The sequence below is a fragment of the Triticum urartu genome, unplaced genomic scaffold (assembly GCF_003073215.2).
Source record: "Triticum urartu cultivar G1812 unplaced genomic scaffold, Tu2.1 TuUngrouped_contig_2810, whole genome shotgun sequence".
Classification (NCBI taxonomy): domain Eukaryota; kingdom Viridiplantae; phylum Streptophyta; class Magnoliopsida; order Poales; family Poaceae; genus Triticum; species Triticum urartu.
In genome coordinates, this window is record NW_024113310.1 from 12,639 (window position 1) to 20,510 (window position 7,872).

A 7,872-nucleotide genomic window follows, 5' to 3' on the forward strand; every position below is an offset into this window, starting at 1 on the left:
TGTCCCAACTTTCATCTTTATTACTACTAGATGACCAGTTGCGCCAATGGCGCAAAGGCCAAGGGTAAGCCATGTATTGAAAGAGTGTACATTAATATTATTCGGGGACATATTGAAACATATGAGAAAAATTTCCACTTACTATAAGTACAAGCGATGCAATACCCATATAATGTACAAGGACATATTAGTATTAACAGAACCGTTAATTAGTCAGACACAAACCCACACCCGAGAAGCACATTGCACAGGGTTGAAACTTTTAAGCCTCACTTTCCCAAGCAATGTTAAGGAGGGCCAACAGAATTGAAATCACTGATGCAAAGTATCAACAGTCCGAAATATTTATACACACAACTTCTTTATTGTAGTCATATGATGATGAAATCAGTACGTAAATCAGCACCAAGGATAGCCGATCAGACAAACAAAAATTCTGCATCCTACTGAACAACACTATTATGCAGGACTCATTTTAAAAGGCCCTCAGTTCTAATTTCTATAAGAGCTTGAAGCTTTGGAGCCAAGGCTACGAACCTTCTCTATTGTGACTTCTAAATGTACCTATGAAAGTAAGGATCAGGAACATTCTCTATTAAACCAACAAACTGAACAATGAGAACTTGAAATATGTAAAAGTACTAATGAAAGTATTTAATCTGTGCATGTACAGTGGACAAAGATTACAACACACGGCATGTTGCAAACATCCTAACCAGCGTACTTTTGATGTAACATGAGAACTTGAAATGTGTTAAATAGAGAGAAAAGGCTAATGACATGTCTACAAAATAGAAGTGAATTGAATATTTACTACTCCCTCCGTCCCATAATGTAAGACTTTTTTTACACTACATTAGTGTCAAAAAACGTCTTACATTATGGGCCGGAGGGAGTATAATGTAACATGAGAACTTGAAATATGTTAAATAGAGAGAAAGGGCTAATGTCTGGTCTAAAGAACAAAACAAATTTGAATATCAGTTTCGCCAACCCTGGATGATCCAACTCACTTCGTATAATCCAGGAAATTAGGGAGCAAATATAAGTAATCCTTCAAGACGCTAGCAACATCTTCAGGATATACGAATCATTTCTGGTGAAAAGTTGAATGTAGCAGTAACCTTTTCTGAAGCACACAAACGCATATATAATCCTTTTGTTATATCATCTAGATCATCCCTGCAAGTACAGGTAAAATCAGATCAATCTCCATTAGCAGACGAACCCCAAGCCAAGCCAAGAACATGCATGGTGGTGGTAATAAATGTTCTTCTCCGGATTCGACGGAAGGCGTGTAGTGGAGTACTCACCGAGGAAATCACTGCCGGACAGGCCCTTGGCATCGAACAGAAGACCGGACCTCGTTGCATTCTTCTCCTGCCGTTGTAGCTCCCTCTCCTGTGTCCTCTCGAAATTAAGGAAAGAGCAGTAAAGTAGTGAACTGATCATCGAAAGCGAGCAGAGGTAGCTAAGACGTATAACATTTTCACTGACAGCGCAAAGGGAAATGTGGAGCAAATGTGTTTTTGTTAGTTCAGTGAAAATTAGAGATCAACCTGATGGTACTTCAATTTTATTCTAATCTGCCAAATGCTATTAAGGAACCTCTTGCTACTTCTCACCCCTTGCTCCTCTCCAGATGCCCCCACACTCTCCTCCTCCTCCTCCCCGTCTCATCCAGCGCAAAGGGCAAGAGTGAACCAAGGACTGATAACTTGATCGAGGAAGAAACTTCATTTCCTTAATAGCATTTGGCAGATTAGAATAAAAATGAAGTACCATCAGGTTGATCTCTAATTTTCACTGAACTAACAAAAACACATTTTACACTGCCCACGTACTACTATTACTGTCCATTTGGAGTAGAATTTGTGAATGTTTATCTACTGCTGCACTCAAGTTAACTTGAATTAGGTCGGATGAATCAGATACTTCTGCCATTGGCATGAACAGGTCAATACGGCATGCACACTATACTGCCACTTCTGCTTCAGAAGTAAAACTTTTTATTCAGAACCAGCTTCTGCTTCTGAACACATCCAAGTTAAAACTTTTTATTCAGAAGTAAAACTTTTTATATTTGAACACATCCAAGTTCAGAAGTAAAAAATTTTATTCATGACATAGAACCAGCTTCTGCTTCTGAACACATCCAAGTTCACCAGCTTCTGCTTCTGCTTCAGAAGTAAAACTTTTTATTCAGAACCAGCTTCTGCTGCACTCAAGTTAACTTGAATTAGGTCGGATGAATCAGATACTTCTGCCATTGGCATGAACAGGTCAATACGGCATGCACACTATACTGCCACTTCTGCTTCTGAACCAGCTATGAGGATAAATAAATGACCAAATTTAGAAGTGTTGTACTTCAGGTACCTGGCGGCAACGACAGTGATCACCTGGTCTCTGCAGAACACATCCAACTCTTCCTGCTATCCTGCAACACGTGGCCACCCCAAGCCTGAAATCCTCGATGCTCCATCCAACCTCTGAGTGGCAGTAAGGCGAAACCAATATCGATGTCATGATGAAGCTTTCCAAAAAAAAATCAGTGTTCTTAACTAATGCATCTAATCAATTTGCCTGTACTCTGTTTCTATGCACTAAGTGTGCCGAACCGCTAAGGAAAAAACAGATTTTATGTTATCATATGTAATCAAATACTATGGTAAATGCAATGTATCACCTGTATGGAGCAGCACATGATATATTTATTACTACAAAAGTAGGGCGTGCCAATTATACAGGATAACTTAGTAGTCTCTTAAGGTGCGTTACACATGTCGGATATTACATATTCTAAAAGAATTATTCGCCTCTTTTTTAAGCATTAGAAAGGATACAAAATATTGGTACATTGGAAAGCACTTTTTTACAAATAACTCTGGGTCTGTCCTGGTACCTTAGAACCAGAACATGAAGGAAAACAGACGAATCAACACACAAATACGCCATTATTTCACAGGCCTATACTCAATGCAAAGGACAGAGGCAATAAGTGATAGCATATAACCGGAAATGTCATATTTCATATATCAACGTATACACTAGGACCTATGATAAACCCACATTTCATGGGTCAACATATCTTTATTGACCATGCTGGAGCAATGAGACACAAATATTCATTATTTCGCAGGACTATACTCAAATTTGAAGGACAAAGGTAATAAGTGATAGCATTATTTCTTGTTTAGCTTCATCGCAACCAGCTACATCCATAAAAAACACCTACACCAACCGAAGAGCAGTTTTCAGGGAGATACAACCAATATCATGTAAACCAAAAGCGAATACTACTGCAAATCTGAAAAATGAGAGCTCCAGAATTACTTTTCAGTGGACCTAAATATTTCCGATTGCCTCTTTTTTGGAGTATAGTACCAAAAGGAACGGTAAAGAGAATGATACAGAACAAAAAAGAACTAACCTTATTTTTGGAATTTCTGTCCATCTTTACTACTGTTGCTTTTCCGATGTTTGTAGAAGGTTCAGTTTGAGTAAAACAGGGGATTCCATCCAGTGAATATCAAGGGGATACATGATCAGTCTGAAACTTGACTCGACAGGCTGAATATACACAATGAAACACAGGTTTCAGTGAGATCATCAGATTCACACAGGAAAGTTGCTTTGAACATTAACTGAAATAGAATGTATGAGTTCCAAAAGTTCCCCTCTAATTGTTACACATATAATTGGTGCAAGCAAACAAGATTCACAACAGATTAACGTACATCAATGAAAAACCAAAAACCAAATTTCTCTGGAGATCAACATAACAGAGTATCAAATTACATCGTTCCTCCAGCCAATTGTTCTCAAATTAAACTATCATAATATTATGAACATGCTTACTAAAATAGACTATAAAAAAATCAGGTGATTCTCTTCTTATTACCGGTTTCATGTGTGCACTGATGAACCAGGGAAAAGCCAATTTAAACAAGTATTATGTGGGTATTATAGAGCATATTTTTCATATCTAATCAACTTGACAGGCACATAGCAAAATTTCTAACCAACATATCTGCACAGTACACTGAAAGTAGAGTAAGCAAACTCACCTCATGAGTGGAAGTTGGCTATCTAATCCTGAAGCAATAGTGATGGTGGTTGGTTCGGGCTATGCCCATTGGGTCCTGATATCTTGCTACTGCAGAAATGCTCTTCCCCGTTGCAACAACTATTCTAAAAGTACGAACGTGGATGTGACTATCTAAAGATAGGAACCTAGAATAAATAAACTTCATATTACCAATCATAGTGACAAAACCATACTAAAATAAATTACTTTGTTGGTTAGAAATCTTGATAATCTACATCATAGAGAACAGAATTAAAATCCAAGTTACTGTTTTGCTCATCTACATCACAAAGAAATAAAGCCAAAGTTGTTGCTTTGCTCATCTAGATCACAGATGTTGAACAGAAATAAATCCCAAGTTATTATTTCTATTGGTATCTATAAAATCTACTTGCAAGCAATTAACTAAGCACTCCATAAGCATAAATAAAAAAATGGTATATAGTTCAATAACTATAGAAAGTATATAGTATCATCACATATACAGAGCACATCTTAATTTCGAAAGACAATAAAAAGTATCACAACTAACAACTGAAAAGCATATAGAAACACGTCTAGAAAACAGACAAGCAGGATAGTGTTTGCTGTCATCAACACCTCAATACTAAATATTGGCTAAAACCTGCTATTACAGTAAAATATTAGAAAGAGTACCTTGATAAACTAAAGATAGTTCGATCGTACACATTAAATCTGCGCATGGAATTTCTTTTTAAACGGAACGCTACATTTAGAACAGTAGGTCACTTGCATACAGAAATTGTAGTATATATTAAAACTGACCATACTGAAGGGTGGCAAGGTTACTCACTGGCTCCATTAGCCACATCGATTGTGTCAATTGTTGCAAGAGCATCCTGATGAGCACTACCCAGTTCCATAAACTCCTCCCATAAAATAAGTATTTTGTTGTATGTCCCAGCTTAAGGCATTAGCCCGTCATAGTTACCTAAAGTACAATTACTTTGTAAGGATGCAACAAATATGCATGAAGATTCCTCAAAAAGAAGTGCACTATTTTTTTACTCATGACAATATAACCAGAATAATAAGATCAGCAACTGGTAAAAACTCAACCTGATGAGTGACGTACACCACAGATTTTTAGCCAAAGCCTCAAGAAAGCATCTGTACAAAAGTTAAGAAATCTTAAGCAGTGACTTGTCAAATTCCCCGTGAACAGAACACTAAAGATAGTATCATTATACCTAGAATATGTGGGATCATGTATGAGCGTAGAGTGCGCTTCAAGGATCATCAAGCAAATAAATATTAGCAGTCTGACACATAGTTAGTGCTATCTGATTCCAATCATAGAAATCATGCATATATGTAGACAAAGCAGATGAGGGCCTTGTTGGGGTTGCAAAGAAGTCTAACAAGTTGCAGATTCCTGTTGTCGTTGGAATCGCCATCGTGCACCAGCTGCAACCGCCGTCACCGACCCGCTCAGGACGTGGTCTGCTGCACGGCCAGATGAGCTGCCTCCTATTGAGCAATGAAAAGGAGGAAGAGGCGGAGCGCAAGTAGGAGTTGAGAGTTTTCTTCAATTGCAGGATATAGCTTCACCAGATCTTTGACAAGAAAATCATGCAACTCCACGGCAAATTCAACCCCAGTAGGTCCACCACCGATAATCACAAAGTGAAGGATCTTCCTTTTCTCCTCTTCACTGAGGTTAGGAAGTGACGCCTTTTCAAAGCAGTCTATCACGCTCTTCCGAATCTTTTGGGCATCCTCCACTACCTGACATTTACAATGTGAGGCTGTAAGCACAAGATATGACTAATACTGCACGGTACAAATACCATATATCTCAAGAGTTTGCAGGAAATTAAACTGTAACTTACATCTCAGGATTTAAACATGAGAAATAGCAGAACAGTAAAGAGACAAACAATGCCAATCAGGATTTTACCTTCAGAAAGTGGCAATGCTCCATCACACCAGGAGTGTTGAATGTATTCACAGTAACTCCAAGAGCAAGAACCAAGTAATCATAATCAACCATCAAATCACCATTCCCATCCAAATTAGTCCCAACAGCAGAGCGGTAGTGGATCATCAAATCGATCTTGAAGCACTCTGGTAAATATTCACATGTTTGATTGGAGTATAACCTGGAAACAAAATCAATCTCGAAAGATTACAGAGAGGGAGGAGGCCGCATGAAGAGATAGGTAGAGAGAGAGAGAGAGTATTTGGTGAAGCTCACCTCGTTGTGTTGGCATCGGATGCCGGAGCCGTCGGGTTGGTGCTCAGCTGACCAGGGCGATGACGCGGCAAAGAGGAGGACGCGCAGTCTGAGTTGGGAAGGCCTCCACCCCAGCCTGTGGACCCGATGCTACCCTGCTCCCCCAGCACGGCGACCTGTTGGGCGGCGAGGAAGAGGTAGCAGCGGCCCGAGCTGGCTTGGGAACCTCCTGTCGTCGCACACCCGCTGAGGCCGCCGTCTGCCGCACCACACCGCGAGCCGTCGGTCAACGCTGCACCTCCCTCTCCTCTTTCCTCTCTCTTTCTCCTTCCTCTCCTTCCTTCTCTCTCCCTCATTTTCTCTTTCTCCCGCAGGGAACGATCCATGGCGCTGGATCGATTCGAGCGTCGCCCTTCCCTTGCAGGTCGCCGCCGCGCCCGCACGCCTCGGGTCCGGTGGGATCCAGGATGACGAGGGGGAAGTCGCCGCCGTCATTTCACTCCATCGTTGAATATCCATCTCCCCCCTCCTCCTCGCCACCAGAGGGGGCCGCCGCCACCGTTGTCGAGGGAGTGGAGGGGATGAGCGGATGTAGGGGGAAAAGATTTTAGGGTTGGAGACGAGGGGGGTGGAGGAGAAAGCGTACGGGCGCGGGGCTCACCACGGCGCGGTGGTTTTTTTCCTTCGCGTGGTGCGCTGCACCCCCACGCGCGGCGCGGTGCGGTGGTCTTTTTTCTCCCCCGTGGTACCGTGCGCTTGAGGCCTTCGTTGTGGTGCGTTGCACCCCACGTACGGCGCGGTGCGGTGATCTTTTTTCTCTCCCGTGGTACCGTGCGCTTGAGGCTTTCGTTGTGACTACCACTTTAGGAGGCTTTATATGTTAGATGTTAGATACCGTGCGCTTGAGGCCTTCGTTGTGACTACCACTCTAGGAGGCTTTATATGTTAGATTGTCGATATTATGACGACAAAAATGTGTGTGATAAAAGCCAAACATCAAAATGGTACTACCACATGTTCGTCACACATATTCAAACGTACAATTAAGAGTTTAAACTCACCTTGGGCATAAAATCATTATTTGTGAAATATGTCACCTTCGAGAGCCTGAGAGGATATAATAGGATTGACTCTAAATCTTGGCATAGTTCATGTATTTTGACGTTGTTTGATCCATCAAACTTATGGGAGGATAAGGCAGGATCCAGACAAAAACAAAGAGATAAGGCATACTGATAACCCACAAGTATAGGGCATCAGTTGTAGTTTCTTTCAATAAGTAAGAGTGTCAAACCCAACAAGAAGCTGAAGGTAGAACAAATATTCTCTCAAGTTCTATCGACCATCGATACAACTCTACGCACGCTTAATGTTCGCTTTACCTAGAACAAGTATGAAACTAGAAGTACTTTGTAGGTGTTGTAGGATAGATTTGCAAGATAATAAAGTGCATGTAAATAAAAACTAGGGGCTGTTTAGATAAATAAACAACTAAGTTAGTTTTATTAGAGAGTTTTTTGTCACAAGAAAGTTATTTGTCCCTAGGCAATCGATAACTAGACCGGTAATCACTATTGCAATTTTA

General features: G+C 40.8%; 1 long non-coding RNA gene across 14 annotated transcripts; it reads right to left on the reverse strand.

Annotated features, from left to right (window-relative positions):
- Positions 1-306: 306 nt before the first annotated feature.
- Positions 307-6,760, reverse strand: LOC125527065. 14 transcript variants are annotated; one of them, XR_007291961.1, is made up of 11 exons: positions 6,309-6,760; positions 6,012-6,213; positions 5,302-5,839; positions 5,171-5,221; positions 4,905-5,042; positions 4,071-4,236; positions 3,434-3,573; positions 2,380-2,492; positions 1,314-1,401; positions 1,125-1,182; positions 307-564 (listed from the first exon to the last, which is right to left on the reverse strand). It is a non-coding gene; the product is annotated as an uncharacterized LOC125527065 (long non-coding RNA). The 14 variants fall into 14 exon arrangements; XR_007291959.1 differs by having other exon boundaries at positions 307-554; positions 1,314-2,492; XR_007291951.1 differs by having other exon boundaries at positions 1,314-2,492.
- Between the last annotated feature and the right edge of the window lie 1,112 nt (positions 6,761-7,872).